Source organism: Haliotis rubra, unplaced genomic scaffold (genome assembly GCF_003918875.1).
Source record: "Haliotis rubra isolate DU_JTF1 unplaced genomic scaffold, ASM391887v1 Scf2266, whole genome shotgun sequence".
In the NCBI taxonomy this organism is placed as follows: Eukaryota; Metazoa; Mollusca; class Gastropoda; order Lepetellida; family Haliotidae; genus Haliotis; species Haliotis rubra.
Genome location: NW_025766299.1, coordinates 22,853 through 39,720, shown reverse-complemented (window position 1 = coordinate 39,720; position 16,868 = coordinate 22,853).

The following is a 16,868-nucleotide window of genomic DNA, read 5'->3' as shown; positions in this document are numbered from 1 at the left end:
CGTTAACACGGTATCAGCATTCACTTTCCTCGCTGGTTCGTTGTGTCGTCAGACTATCCTCAAGACGGTTCACGTACGTCGACTTCATCCCTTCATGGTCTGGCAACGATAACCATCCCTCAGTTAATGCAGACGATCAACCCCTCTGTCTAAGCAGTTAAATCCTCTCATGAAGTTCAAGCAATGCAGACGATCCGTCCTTCACGGGTTCGGGGCTAATGAATTAATCTACGACAAGCCGTTAACCCACTGCTTCAAGATTGAGACTCTTTCGATTCCGTTGACCGCATAACGATTGGTACGAACATCAACGATATCAAGAAATAAACAGGTCAAATGTCAAGTTCTTTTCGAACCGCAAACAACAAAAACGACATCATACACGATGATCATAGTAGTGAACATCGAGGGCTTCGAAAGTTCGCGAACAAATTCACAAATAAAACTCTACGAAGAATGAAAGATCGACGGAACAAAAACATTCGTCGCTAGCGAATATAAGACTTCATCTATCAATCAACGAAAGTAATTCCGTCCATCATATCGTCTCCAGTGGGTCAGAAGAATTATCAACTCTGAGTTTATTGCATAATGCTTTCGATTTCGACCGTTATCAACCCCGACCATGATGACGCCATCTCCGTACCGCCCCCATGACTCCAAGTAATGGATCTCTTCAATTAAGGATATGATCGTTGGTGATGCGCAACGACATCCGATCGATAACGATAGCCCGTCAGCAGGCTTCACCGCTTCGTGCGATGGTATCGAGAAACGGTGGTTCAGTCCGATCAGAAGTTGCCTGTCACGTCACACCGTAACGCTGTATACAATCATAGGTGATCAATTCCGTGCTATCAATATCGGTCCTCTACATAAATGCACATGACAGTCAATGTTTTCAACAAAACTTTCAGCTCATATACCGAAAATCGCGCATGAACGTAATCATATTAAACATTTCAATTCCATTTTGCTCTTGTTGCCGAGCAGTATCTCCGCCGTATTTAGACTGAGGTTCCAACAATAAACTGGACCAATCCAGCGATCGATCGATGAGCATCAATCTGAATAACCGTATCAATATTCTGTGAGTTTTCATTATGGCGAGCGTATGGTAAAGCGTTGAAATTATTATCAACAGCGTCGCATTTTTACATTGAAATTACAGAATCAGCCATACCTGGCCTTTCATGTAACCGTAACTCAACAGGAATTCCATTGTCGCCCAAATCGTAAAAATCAATCTCCCCGAATTGAACAGATTTCCAGACCGCATGAAGTGACGCATTCGGGAGAAAGCCGAGGAAAGATGGGGAACACTCGCCAAAAATAAAGCTCATCAGGGCTCTCAACCACTTCCGGTGAATTCAACAATCAGTGAGCGATTAATCTGGTATCAGCCGTTCAGCCATCATCGCGATTTAAGTTTGTGCTCATGCATCATTCTCGATAAATTCGAAGTCGTTGTTGCCTTCTGTTGAAATGTTCAACGCTCAGAATAGCGATGAACCTCAGATTTTGCGCCGATCACTGCTCGTATGCGTCAACAGCGCAAATCATCATTACGTTTTCTCAAACATCAATATCCGGTTCAAATAGTACGCTAAGACGATTTACCTCCGTAAAATTCAACCGTAAATCTGTTTCGTCGCCAACAAGGGACCGGGTTGAGGCAATCAACAGTCTGTGGCACCTGAATCACCGGGTTAATATCGCTATCGTTTGCTGTCGTTACCATCGCCATAGTAATAGAATTATCGGTCAGATATCAGACCTTGCGTATAGAGCTCGAGGACAAGTATCGCACGACAGCGGCGATGTTCAGCCAACCTCCGTGCCGACCAGGTCGCATCATCTGTTCGACGCGACATCAATAACGCACTTCGTATGCCCACCCACTCTTCCGTACCGTAATAATCGCCGAAACTGGTCAAGAAAAACCATCGTTATCAATTAAGCGGTCCACTATACGATGAGCCGTTAAGGAAAAGCACGAATATTCATGCGTCAGTGCGACCTCGCATCATGTACAAACACGACCATTCTCCTTCAACATTTTGTGTTTACCTTTAATATTTTTATGCAATAAAATTGCCGACTCTCAGAAACATGCGATAATTTCCGGTAACAAAATGGATGACCAAAATCATCAACAACCATCATCAATATCATTACAAATTAGAACAGTCCCCAACCTTCGACCGTATGATAATAAAATATGGGGCGAGCGAGTTTTCAACAGTATTTCAGCTCATCATCAATAGAATAGTCTTCAGAAAATGGTCCATCAACATGTCATATTTCATCAGCATTTCTCCGTTAAATCAACTTCCGTGTTTAAAGCCGTACCTGAACCAAACTTCCTCAGAAGTCATATCTACGGTTACACGTCATTAATTCGTAAATAGTTACCTTGACGCCAGAATCGGCGTCCTCCGAAGCATCAGCACGCTGTTGATCAGTTGAATAACGCCAACCCACGTTCCACCATCATTCCACGTTAATCATTCAGGCAAATCATTGCGTCAAAGCGCAGCAATAGCGAGTATATTCAGCACATGACGTTTAAAGTCAGAATAGTCTGCTTTCATGCAAGTAATTGGCAGCAACACTCAAGAATATCACGGCGTCGTTAAAAGGTAACAACCACACCTGATACGGGTGAGCCCGTCATCAAAGCCTTTCCACGTACTGAAGCTCGAAAAGTTTCGACCACATAACATTTCAAAAGCAGATCAGTTATATTTTAAAGATTTATTCCATGTAAGTCCAGTTTTCAGAGTAAGTCCAGCACTTCCTAACACTCTTCGGTAGACCACAGAATCGTTAGCGCCATTATTTCCTCCAAATATGTAGCATCAATTGAAAGCATTAAGAACATGCCTGGAATTATATTTCAAATGCCGCAAGTCAACGAGCGTCGGTCATTGGTTAATCGTTCTCAGTTAACGTTTGTTCGCTAAACAGGCTCTTCATCTAACGCAGATTAGTCCCGACCGAGATTCATCAAAACACCATCATGACGTCATCAGTATAGTGAAGGTCATTGAGAACAGTTCCGAGTGATGCCCAGCAGTTCGATCCATAGTCTAATCATCCCAGCAACAGCCACCACCGATATTCAGACTCCCAGCCACCTGCTCGGTCCGGTGACCGACATTTCATGACCGCCATAGTTGAAAACCACAGAGCGTGGCATTAAACAAACAAATCAATCAAATTTACCTCCAAACAAATTAATGATTTCGTTTCGACAAGACTTCAGCCGAACAATAACCAGTACCGAGTCAAAAGAAATCAGTCTTTCAGGGGACCATATGAACAAGAGACGAAGATGGTTAAATTGTTAGCTCATTGCCGAGATCTGCGAGGTCGCATACCGACAGCGCCATTAACAAAGTCTCCATTGAACGCCGCTCAAACATGGCAGACGCCGTCGCCGAAAATGCAATTGTGCTCAACATCGCAGCCACCGTCAAACAACGTCTCCTCATCGACTCTCCTCGACGCTTCAGAACGCGGTTGGGGACTGCGTCATTGCCTGCAGCCGCCGTTCCTTCCCGAGAAGTCATAATCACTCCAGTCCCTCTCCCGCTATCCAAACCAGCCTACTGGGACGAAGGTCGACCAATCAGTCCACGACCCGCTGAAGAAATTCTGTTCGTCTACTCGCACAACAACACAAGGCCGTCACACCATCCCATACCGCCCGCATCCGAAACTGACCGTTCCATGCCACCGGTTCCATTCCGTCCTCCGGGTCTATCGAGACGCCAATTACAAGACGCCGGACGCTGACGAAACGGCGCACCACTTATAAGGACGTCGGCGAACGGAGATCAAGCAGTCACAAACCTATTTCGAATTGTTCGGTGAGACAGTCGGCCTTCAAATATTCAGCCCGTAGCTGGCAGAAATTCGTCACATAAAGACTTTAGACCATTGACGCAGTTCTTCGTCGCGATCATTATCGACCACCGGCTCCGGGCTTATCAGAAGTGCCATTGCAGCCAGATCTACCAGTCATAATAGATGCCGCAGTCCTCATCGTTTTATATCGTCAATAACCGAGTTGGTAACATGCCAACGCACGCCAGGCCGCACATTTGACAATGCGGCATTTCAGCGTCGCTAGAACTGCGGTTTAAAGCGTTTTCAATTTCGAGTATCATCGTAAACATCGCGCATTAAGCTTTGGTATTGAAAATCTTGATGAAGTAAACGCGATCATCGTTCGCGTAAAACCCGGATTTTACATCAACGCTGCTTCAAGTATCTACTTAACGGACGGGGCTTGAGTGGGTTAACGCTTAGAGTCGCAGATAGGATCCACAGATGTAATATCAGAGAACAATTATTCATTATTATTCAAATACATTCGCAAAGCCTCTCGACTCAGCATAGTTCGTGCGACGCCAAAGGTTAACAGGTGATCACGCCACCGTGTCAACATATCATTACAAGCTGCCAGTTTTCTCCAACGTCAGTTTCGCAAAATACAATAAGAAAGGGTTGCCTTCATCCAGAAAGTTGAGACCAGTAAACCCGCCATTGTTGTGGTATTCCAGGAGATTTGTCGACGTATCAGAAATTGCGGTACACCAGCCCCGTCTCCGAAGACGTCGCTCAATACTCTTCGCCCCGGTAAAACTAATAACAGTATCAGCATCATGTTCAAAGTCACAGTTACTGTAAATACAGCGTCCGGCTTCAGGTTTTACCATACCAAGTAATACCGGTTCATATGGCGACACGTCGGGCCCCGTCACGTTTCTCAAAGTCACTGTCACAATAACCTGGCCATTCCTGCCAACCAAAGTCACAGTCACAATAATTCACAAATACACAATCTTCAAGTCAGCCAAGTCATTACAAAACCCCATTCCCACAATTCAATAATAATCTCATCGTCATCAATTGTCATTATTACCCCAATCTCAATAATATCATTAGTCATTAATAATAAAGTCGTTAGTCATTGTTCATTGTGCCAATAATTCATTGTGTTATTACTGTTCAAAGATTAACTTTCATTAATGTCACAGTCACAGTCAATATCACCATACCGTCATTCGTGTCGTTAATTCACAGTCAATAGGTTCGTTGTCATTGTTCACAGTCGTCACATTGCTCAACAGAATTGTCACACAGCTAGCGTTAATGTTTCAGTAGTCGTTGATTAATTTCGTTAAAGTCGGTTATCATTGTTGTTCAAAGTCGTTGGTTCAGTCAATACACCATTAATATAATTAAAGTCACAATACGCCATTATACAGTCATAGAATGCCACAGTAATTCGTTGTCACATCATCCACAGTCATCCACAGTCATAGCCATTGTTACTATAGTCACCAGCTGTCTTCAACAACATTAACAGTTCGACAAAACAATAATTATTCATTGGTATCAATACTCCAGCGAAATAATAATATGACAGTTAATAATACCGTCAGTCACAAAATCATTGTCAATAGCCGTTCATTGAAAATTCACGCCAATATCAATTCGAAATATTTCACCACAGTTTGCTTCATCATTCATTGCTCACAAATACAGTTCATTGTCGTTCAATAGTCAATACGTTCAGTCAATACCAATTCGTTAATACTGTTCAGTCATCAATAAGCCTTCACAGTTCAATAATAGTCTCAATATTCAATAACATCCGACAGTTCATTAATTGGTCTTCATATCAATATCGTTCGAAGCCAGTTCAATAGCCGGGTCTTCATTAAAATACTAATAAAGTTCGCTGTAAATACACAACACGAGTTCAATAATCATCTTCAATAAAGTCACAATAATCTCGTCAGTCAATTCGTCATTGTCAATTCAATAATTCATTATTATCGTTCACAGTCAATAATAATAATTCACGTCTCATCATTCAATATCGGGTTCAGTCGTCATGTCTCGTTGCCACTCAATTGTTAATAGCGACAATTCGTTGTCAATAATTGTTATCATCAATTCGTTTAGGACAGTCGTATCGTAGAAGTAAGTTCATCATATCTTTCCGGGGAAGTCAACAGGTTCGTGGACAAATCAATTCGCCAGGACAGCTCACAACCACAGGAATTGTCGTATCAATAATCTCAGGTGAGTCACAATACCGGGGACAGTCACGTCTCATCAGGATCAATATCATTCGACCGTATCAATCTTCAGGAACAACTTCACTGGTGTGAATAAAGTTCATCGTTCACCGACAGTCACAATAATTCGGACAAAGTTCGGTCGCTAACATGAAGACACCCTTAACAGGGTTTCGATCTCCGTCGCTATCGTTCGTCAGTAACGACCATTATTGCGCTCACCAAAATATTCGTCCATAGTTACGGACGAAGGTTCAACCGACAACTCACCGGTTGGTTTCAGTGTACGCATCCGCTTCGACCAATGTCCCCAGTGTCGATCACGCGACGATTTGCGAGTCAAATCAGCCGAAGAAGAAGCCAGCGCGAACGGCATGCGATAATCATTGCCAGAAATATTTAGAATTATCGCCTAGACATGAGCCATCGGCCTCCGACCAGGAAACGAACGGTTGACAAATACTTCCAAACACCATGTTCCTTCACGGAAAAGATTTGCCGAACGCGCATCGTTATATCTAGTTTCCGGAAATCACGGTCGCCGATGAAGTAGATCGATGACGTCGCTATTGCGTCCGGGCTTCCAAATATAGGTCTCGCCGATGAAGTGCAGCAGTTTCGCAACGAAATGGTTGACCGTTGCCGGATGCTGACGCCGAACATAGTTACTGTTAACGCAATCAATAACATGCATCATTAACACAGCAGAACGATTGATTGTCGTTTTCATAATCTGGACTTCGAGCGTTCTATACTGTTCAGATAACTTCAACTGTTCAGAGATACCTTTAGCAAGTAATTACACAGCACACTATCCACGAATATATTCTCATGGCTACTCGAGTAGAGCAATAAAATACAGTCAATTCACGTTTCAGCTTCAGTCATATTTGCCGGACGAATATCGCCACCAGTTCCAGGGGAATACCCAAAGACATTGTTTCAAACATCATCAGGAGTCCGGTCCGCGCTCACTATCTAACATGTCATTGTAGTCTGAAGCGACTGCCGCCTTACCTTATTCGTCACGTCATTGGTATGACTGTTGCCTGGCTGGGTCTCGAATATCAATAGGGAAATATTGAATGCTCATTTTATCAACATGCCAGGAACATGGAAGATGACCGTTGCCTACCTACTTACCATTATGATCAATGCCCGTCTGGTCGATGTCAGATGACGTTGCCCGGCTGTCACAGGAACTCGGTGCCGAAACCATGACTGCTCACTTTACATCATGCCATTGCGGAAACCGATGGAAAGACCGCCGGGTCCAACGTCATTTTGAAATCATCATGACCGCCGCCCGGCCAACTTCGTCGATGTCAGATCGAGCGACCGCCGCCCGCCAATCAACATTGAAGTTATAATCGCCCACAACAACTTAACATCAATAGCTGGCCGCTCCGTCAACTTCGTCGATGTCATTGGTGAACCGATGGAAAGCCGCCTGGCCAACCGTCGATGTCATTGCGACTACGGAAATTTATTCACAACTTCAACATTGCGGAAACGATGACCGTAACTAACATCAATAGGAACCATGGAAGCCGACCGCCACCATGACAAAAAGCGAATAAAGTCACCATATCACACTGTTGTTGTCGAAAAATGATTTATCGACCTCGGTAAGACCAGTTCTCCGGTTATAACCAGTTTGTTAGCGTTAACAAACACCCTTCCTCGACTACGTAGACGAATCGTTGACTCGCGATCGATGACAACAGAAATCATTTAATAGGTTACATTGAAAGCATAACTCACCGATCATAAGCCGTACGGAAGAAAGGCCGCTGGTGATCTTTTCCGAGGAGAACATGGTCTCAGAAAGCCCACGACGTCGAGTTCGAATGGTCTTACCCTGTAAAACTCATATGACTGTTTCATTCCAGCTTTGCCGACCTTCCGTCATCCTGCTCACTGCCTCTCGACAGTTCTGCCTGTTCGTTACCAACCTCTATTTTGCCTCACAGCTCATCTCCATATCATTGCGGAACCACCGTGCCGTCCCTTCACTACATCCTTCAAACCCTACCTTCACTTCGCTGTCCGGTAGCTGATACCAATAAAATCTCCGTTCACCAACGAGGTCACGCACGCACGAAATATTCGGTCAATTTCAACAACCAACCGTCTCCTCCATAGCATACCGTCTCCTCCCTTCGCCCTCATCATCTCCAGGGTATACCAGTCCACATCACAAAGCTCATGACCACAGGACATCAAGAGCTCAAATGGTAAGCCCTCGGTCTAAAAATCGCCACGGTTGTTAACCGAAAGAATCGAAAACCAAATTCAAACCGAACGTACCAATACCAGCCCAACGTTAAGCCCTCACCGAGTAGCATTAACCTGGTTCACGCGAGTGTCGATTAATTACCGGCGGTCGATTCTCGAACAGTCAAAGGCGTGGATTTCCGACCGAAAGTCAATGAATGCGCTTAATCCTGAATAACCGAAATAATTAAATAAAACCATTTTAATCAGCGTCATCATCTCTCGATTGGGCCCCAATTCACGCTCGAATCGTTGCACCATCGTTCATTGTCGGTTTCGTCGTGATTGACCTTTCGAGACGCACCGTAAGAGACCTTCAAAGCCAGGTTGAATAGATCAGACGTCAATAGCGCGAGAAAGCATCATCATCCGTTCAAGAAGTATCAGTTATAATCGCGAAAGCTGACGAGGAGCATTTCCTCGTCAGCGTCAGTAGCTGACGAGGGAAAGCATCAGTCATAAACACGGTAAGCCGCAGTTTGACGAGGAGCATCACAACGGCGTTTGCAGCCGACGAGGGAGCATTTCAGTTACATCATCAACTTCGTTTAAGAAGTATCCTCAGTTATAACGACGACGAGAGCATCCTCAGTTGTTCATTCCAAAGTCAGCTTCGACGAGTGGAGCATTTCAGTTACACCAGCTGACGAGGGAGCATCAGTTATAATCAGTACCGTACTACGAGTATCAGTTATAACTGCGCCGTACTGACGAGGACCAGTTGGCAACATATGTGCCGCAGCCGACGAGGAAAGTATCCGCCATAACGTATGCCGCAGCTGACGAGGAAAGTACCAAAGTCATAACACAGTGCTCGCAGTTGATATCCTCAGCCATAACGACGGCAAGTTGACGAGGAAAGACCAGCCATAATAGTGTCACAGCTTCGACGAGGGAAGCATCCTCAAATATAACACCGCGTCACATGAGGGAAAGTTATCCCAGTTATAAACATAAAATAGCGTCAGCTTCGGCGGAGATTCAGCCGTAACACGCGTCGCAGTTGACGAGGAGCATTCAGCCATAACAAATAGCAGTTGCAGTTGACGGGGAGCATCCGTTATAAACACGGCAGCAGTTGACGAGGAGTATCCTCAGTTATAACGACGGTGTTTGCAGCTGACGAGGAGTATCCAGTTGCGGTAAAGCAGTTGACGAGGAAGTTAACTGGCGCTGATGAGGAGCATCCGCATCGATATTGAAGTCACTGACGAGTGGAAATATCCAACACGGCAGCCAGTTCGATGAGGAGCATCCTCAGCCATAACACAGCGCAGCCGCAGTTGATTTATGGAAGATTTCGACGAGGGAGACCAGCCATAATCATCGCCGCAGTTGATGAGGGAGCATCATAACACGGCAAGCCGCAGTTGATGAGGAGCATCCGCCATAAACACGCTGACGAGGAAGTTATCCGCCATAACACCGAAAGCCGCAGTTGACGCGGAAATATATAACACAGTGTTGTGAGCACGTTGCAGCTTCGATGAGGGAGTACCAGTTATAACGCAGTGTTGACGAGGCAGCATCCAGTTACATCAGTGGGCGTTTGCTTCGATGAGGGGAGCATCTCGGTAACGACGGCAAGCCGCAGTCGTATTGTGGAGCATTTCCATAGCGACCATTTCGCATCGAAGATACCGAAACAATACATGCCGGAGAAGCATCATCCACCTGGCCGTAGCCGAAGGTTGTTACCAGCCACGCGAACATTCTCTGATATGGACACACCAGAAGCCTCTGATTCTTCCGATCACATGCATTGAAAGCAAAGCAAAAGAAAAGTTAAAAGGTGGGTACAGCGCCGTCAACATCGAAGCCACTTCACACCAGCACTCACTCATTCCTTTGCCTATCTCATTGTGCCAACAACAATAAGTGGACCCTTGCTTATCGTTATGAGATGATGTCCACAGCCACACGTTCGGGCAATTCACAGACGTTGAAATCACTGTTAATCGCCAGTTATCAGTCTTTGTCTAGAGCTGTTATTTTATTCAAAAGCCAGCCACGGAATGGTCGCGTTGATTACGCTTTCTGTAAACATGTTGTTAAAGGCTGAGTGAGTGAGTGAAAGGTGGTGAATAGCAGAGGAAAGTTACGCCAAGACCAGCACAGTCTCCAGTTATGTCTGTGGGTCATCGATCAGCGAGACAGCATTTGCCATCACATTGTAACAACAGCAGTTGACCACTTATCCTTTGAATAATGCCTACCTATTAGCATAGTCGCTTGTAGTAGTGGTTGTTGAAGACGACGGCTCCTCATATTCAGGAAGTCGAAGTGAAAGCAAGGAAGTATTGTTTAAGCATCTTTAAATGGTATTTAAGTGAAATCGTCACACAACTAACATTGACTACGTATTGATAAATATTGTGATCATTGCAGCGATGATGATGATGATGATGATGATGATTTAGTGGTTCACGATAACTATTGAGCGATGTGAGACAATATCAGACGATTATCAGCATGTTGAAAGTACACTATTCAGACGACTTTAAACGCATGACTCGGTTGCTGCATGAGCCATATATCAGTTATATTCATTGCTCATAGTCATGAAAGTGGGGATCATTGTTCGAGCCAGAAGAGATTGAATGCTGAATGAAGAAGTAGTTACAATACGTGGGAGATTTCACAGCAAATGTCCAACCGTGTCGGCTCAACAACCGAATGACTGGAACTCATGGCATAGAGTATACCACTGGTATAACACTTCCTCCATATGGAACCTATATAGAGTAGCAATTGTTTGGTATAACACTTCATTAATATGGAACTCATGGCATAGAGTATACTACTGATATACACTATAGAATAATTTGTTGAGATATATATATGACATTCCATTCCATGCATGGAGGAGGTGGGTTCTCAGTAGTATACTTGGCGCCATAGGGTTCCACCTATGTATGGAGGAGGTATACCAGTATAATTTCATGCCAAGTAGGTTCCACCTATGTATGGAGGAGGTGGTATACCAGTAGTATACTCTATGCCATAGGTTCCAGTGTCATTTCCAGCCAGGAAGCCATTTCTAGTTGGACATTGCTTGTGGTTCCACATGTAACCATAATTTCTTCATTCCTGTAGCATTCACCCTTCTGTCCAGATGTACACACCTACATGCAACAATGGACCTGACCCTGAACAAGCCATGCAGTAAACCGGAGTCCGCTAAAGTGCCGCACCTGAAGATGGGGACACTAGCTGGGAGTCTGCAGCCTCAACCGACATGGCACTCCAACATGCTGGTGAGTCATGCAGTGTTGTCTCACATCACCAATAGTTATCGTGGAACTACTTCAATCATCATCATCATCATCATCATCAATACATGTACACAATGTCTAGTGGTTTATCAACACATTGAATACAAGCATTGAAGTTGGTGTGGACCTGGTTTCACTCCTAAATACCCATTTAAAGTGCCTTAAAACAATACTTCACCTCACTTGCCTACCCACCTCAACTGCAAATGATATGGGGGCAGAATAGGTCTTCAGCAACCCATGCTGCCACAAAAAGCAATACTACCTCATGCTTGTCGAAGAGGCCACAATTTCAGGATCAAAAGGTCAGGCCTTGGCTGACCTAATGGACACATGATTGTATCCCAAATGCACAGTACAACACTCATGCTGTTGATCACCACTGTCTGGCCCAGACCTCGACACGCACCGCTAGCCGGAACATTGCTGAGCGCCAGTACCAATCCCACTCGCCACACACACTCACTCACTCACTCAACCTTGGTAACATGTTTTACAGAAGCGCCGGCGTCCAAAGCACAAGCTGCTCAATCTGCTCTTGTCCCCGCATTACAGCATGGCGGCATAGCTTGAAGCAGTAGATCGTAACAACAGCTCTAGACAAGACGCTTTGTGCTTCCCAGCTGACTGCTGTGGTTCCTTGGTAAAACACCCCCAGCAGCTCCGCTATGAAGAAGCGAGGACGGCACGGAGGCAGTGTGCTGCCACAGGAGACTCATGGACATCATGCCTACCAAACAGGTAAACTTGGCATCCTTGTTGTTTGGTTTGGCACAATTTTGGAGAATGGGTAAAGTGGAGGAGTGGAAGTACTCTAGTGTGAAGTGTGTTGAGCAGCCGCCAATCAGTACCACAACTTTCTTTGCTGCTCAATACATGTGATCAGAGAATCAAGAGAGAGAGAACCATGGTATTCAATATACTGTGTCCACATCAAAGAAATGTTCCACGTAACGGGTAGCTAGCCCTTTCGGCTTCCATGCTGTAGGTGGATGAGTGACTTCTCCAGCATGTATTGAACACCAGTATCTGAAAATATACTCCCACTGCAAGGTGGCACATGGTGCTATAACTGAAATACTCCCTAATAATGGCTGCCGTAAACACCGCGTTGTTATAACTGAGATACTCCTCATCAAGCTGCAACACCGTTATAACTTCGTTATAACCTGAGATACCAAGCCTCATCGCTGCATAACAATACCCTCATAATGTGTTGCAACTAAGTTATACTCCGGTGATCAAGCCGCAAATGCAACTAATGTTAGCAACCTGATAATGCCCCTCATCAAGCTGCAACACCATTATTATAACTGAAATGCACTCCCTCATCAGAAGCTGCAACTCGATGTTATAACTGAGATAATTCTCATCAAGCTGCAACACCGCAGGTTATAACTGAGATACTCCTCATGTTGCAAGCTGCAACACCGCAGGTTATATCAAGCTGAACATACTCCTCATCAAGTTGCAACACCGCTGTGTTATAGCTGAGATGCTCCTCATCAAGCTGCAACACCAGCGTTATAACTGAAATACTCCCTCATCAAGCTGCAACACTGTGTTATAACTGAGATAATCCTCATCGCGTTATAGCTGCAACACCGTGTTATAACCGAGATACTCCCTCATCAAGCTGCAACTCCATGTTATAACTGAAATAATTCCCTCAACACCAAAGGTTGCAAACATTCCCCCATGAAGCTGCAACACCGCGTTATAACTGAAATACTTCTCAATCAAGCTGCTACACCCATGTTATAACCTGAAACACCCTCATCAAGCTGCAACTTAATTCATGTTTATAACTGAGATACCCCTCATCAAGCTGCAACACCGGTGTTATAACTGAGATACTCCCTCATCAAGCTGCAACACTGTGTTATAACTGAAATACTCCCCATCAAGCTGCAACACCGCGGTTACAGCTGAAATACTCCACCAAGCTGCAACACTGTGCTATAACCGAGATACTCCCTCATAAAGCTGCAACACGGTGTTATAACTGAGATACTCCCTCATCAAGCTGTAACACTGTGTTATAGCCGAGATACTCCCACTCATCAAGCTGCAACACCGCGCGGTTATAGCTGAGATACCCCTCATCGTAGCTGCAACACCGTGTTATAACTGAAATACTCCCTCATCAAGCTGCAACACCATGTTATAACTGAGATACTCCCTCATCAAGCTGCAACACCATGTTATAGCCGAGATATTCCCTCATCAAGCTGCAACACCGTGGTTATAACTGAAATAACTCCCCTCATGAAGCTGCAACACTGTTATAACTGAAATACTTCTCATCAAGCTGCAACACCGTGTTATAACTGAAATACTCCCTCATCAAGCTGCAACACCGCATAGCTGAAATACCCCAACACCGCGGTTATAACTGAGATACTCCCTCATCAAGCTGCAACACCGTGGTTATAGCTGAGATAATTTTAAACAAGCTGTAACGGGTGTCTTAACTGGAAATACTCCCCATCATCGCTGCAACACCATGTTTGTAAACTGTTATAGCTGAAAATACTCCCTCATCAAGCTGCAACACCGCGGTTATAACTGAAATACCCCTCAACACTGTGTTATAACTGAAATACTGCAACACTGTTGTATAGCTGAGATATATTCATCAAGCTTAAAACACTCGTGGTTATAACTGAAATAATTCCCCCCATGAAGCTGCAACTGAAATAAATACTCCCTCATCAAGCTGCAACACCGTGGTGGTATAGCTGTTAAGCTGCAACACCGAGATAATCTGAGATACTTCATCAAGCTAACACCAAGTTGGAATGGTGTCATAACTGAAATACTCTCACACTGTGAAGCATCTGATCTATTCCAACCTGAAGCTGAAATGATGTCACATAAGTGGGAATACTCTCTTACAGTGCATCTCAAGTCCATCTAACAGAAAGTAACAATGGTAACAGTAGTGCAACAATTCAAGCCTTGTGTTAGAATTTTAATCAAAGCGTGTACTGGTTGTAAAATGGTTTATTTTAATTATTTCAGTTGGCCAGGACAAGCATTGCATTGACTGCTCTGAGTCGGAAAATCCACACCTTTGACTTGTTCCAGAATCTGACCCACATTATAGACCAGTAAGTATCAGACACACCTCCCACATAATTAGGGGTGCTCTTTTCTCAGTGAGGGGCTTAATGACACAGTGACTGGACAAATGGTAGTACAAATTCCCAGTTTGAATTTGAAATTTTCCAATTCTTCTGAAGTTATGCTCATGCTTGATTTTGACCAAGGGCCACCCATTTGAAATAATTTTGATAATCCCTGTGATGTTGTTAGGGTAGCAATATCAATGAAGCTGTGATGTGTTTTCAGCGATTGGATACCCTCTACCCCTCTGGAAGATGATGATATGAAGGGGCAGAGGGAGAGGGGAGCAGACGCCACCCCCATGCATGGAGGAGGAGGACGACGTGGACAAGTTGGTGGCTGCCTTAAAGGAATTAACCAAGGTCTTCATGCATGCAGCTGACCCTCATTGTGAGTATATAGACAGGGCAAGGAAGGAGGCAACAATGAGGACTACGGCTACAGTAGGGGAGTGGGTAGAGAACAGAGGAATGGCAGCAGCAGGAGTACATGAAGGACAGGAAAAATGGGTGGTGGAGTGGGAGGGAAATTAAGGTTTGGGGGATTGTAAGGTGGTGAGGGACAGCAGTGAGGAAAATAGGGTTGGGGACAGTAGGATGGGGACCAAGGGAGGGGACCAGTAGGGGAGGAGAGAGAGTATGGAGATGGAAGCAGCAGGATGAAGGGGCCAAAATAGGGTTGGGGACAGTAAGGTGGGGGACAACAGTGAGGAGTGGGACCACAGTAGGGAAGGAGGAGAGTAAGCAGCAGGATGAAGGGCAAGATTAGGGTTGGGGGACAGTAAGGGGAGGAACATCAGGTACAAAAAGAGGTAATGGGCAGCAGGTAGGCCTGCAACAGTAGGGATTGGGGCATCAAAAGTGAAGGGTAACAGTGCCCATGATGGAAGGGAAGTGGGACTGGGGAGGGACAACTTGGGCAACAAAGAAGTAGGCTAGGGGCAGCAATGTGGTTCCAGGGTTCTGTAGGAAAAGACGAGTGGATTAGGGATGACAGTAGTGGGAAGGGTCAACAAGCTGGGTCAAGAGTAGGTATGGGGCAATAGATGGCACAACGGGGTCATATGGGTTTTACGAATTCTAAGACCCTTCCCTGAATTTTGTTCCAGGCTCAGCCACGTCGTGGGCTTCCTGGGACTCATGTGTTCTCCTCAGGAGAGCCTCCTGTAGATCCTCTGCCCAGCCTCTTCCATACAGCTTATGAGTGGTGAGTTGTCTTTCAAATACCCAACCTCTATTGTAATAGATTTCTGTTGTTGTCATCAATCACAGAGTAGGTTTTCAACAGGTGTTCTCGTCCCTGCACAACAGTAGTCAGGAAAAGTCAGTGTTTACCACTGTGTGCCCTTGTAAACAGTTTATAAAAACCAGAGGGCTAGATTTGATGCCCTCAACATCTACCAGGTCAGTGTCAGACCTAGCCACATCTGTTTACAGTATGTAGTGTGATATAGTAACTATTGTTCACTTTTTCTCTATGTAAGAGTCGGCAGTCCGCTTCCATGGTTCCTGTGGCATGTTAAGTCGTAGGCAGCAGTCCGCTTCCATGGTTCCTGTGGCATGTTAAGTCGTAGGCAGCAGTCCGCTTCCATGGTTCCTGTGGCATGTTAAGTCGTAGGCAGCAGTCCGCTTCCATGGTTCCTGTGGCATGTTAAGTTGTAGCATGCAGCAGTCCGCCCATGGTTCCTGTGGCATGTTAAGTTGTAGGCAGCAGTTCGCAGCAGTCCATGGTTCCTGTGGCATGTTAAGTTGTAGGCAGCAGTCCGCTTCCATGGTTCCTGTGGCATGTTTAAGTTGTAGGCAGCAGTCCGCCTCCATGGTTCCTGTGGCATGTTAAGTTGTAGGCAGCAGTCCGCTCGTATGTTAAGTCATGGTTCCTGTGTCGCAGTCCCGCTCTATGGTGGTTCCTGTGGCATTGTTAAGTCGTAGGCAGCAGTCCGGCCTTCCATGGTTCCTGTGGCATGTTAAGCTCGTGAGGCAGCAGTCAGCTTCCATGGTTCCTGTGGCATGTTAAGTCCAGAGGCAGGCAGTCCGCCCATGGTTCCTGTGGCATGTTGTCGTGAGGCAGCAGTTCTGCTTCCATGGTTCCT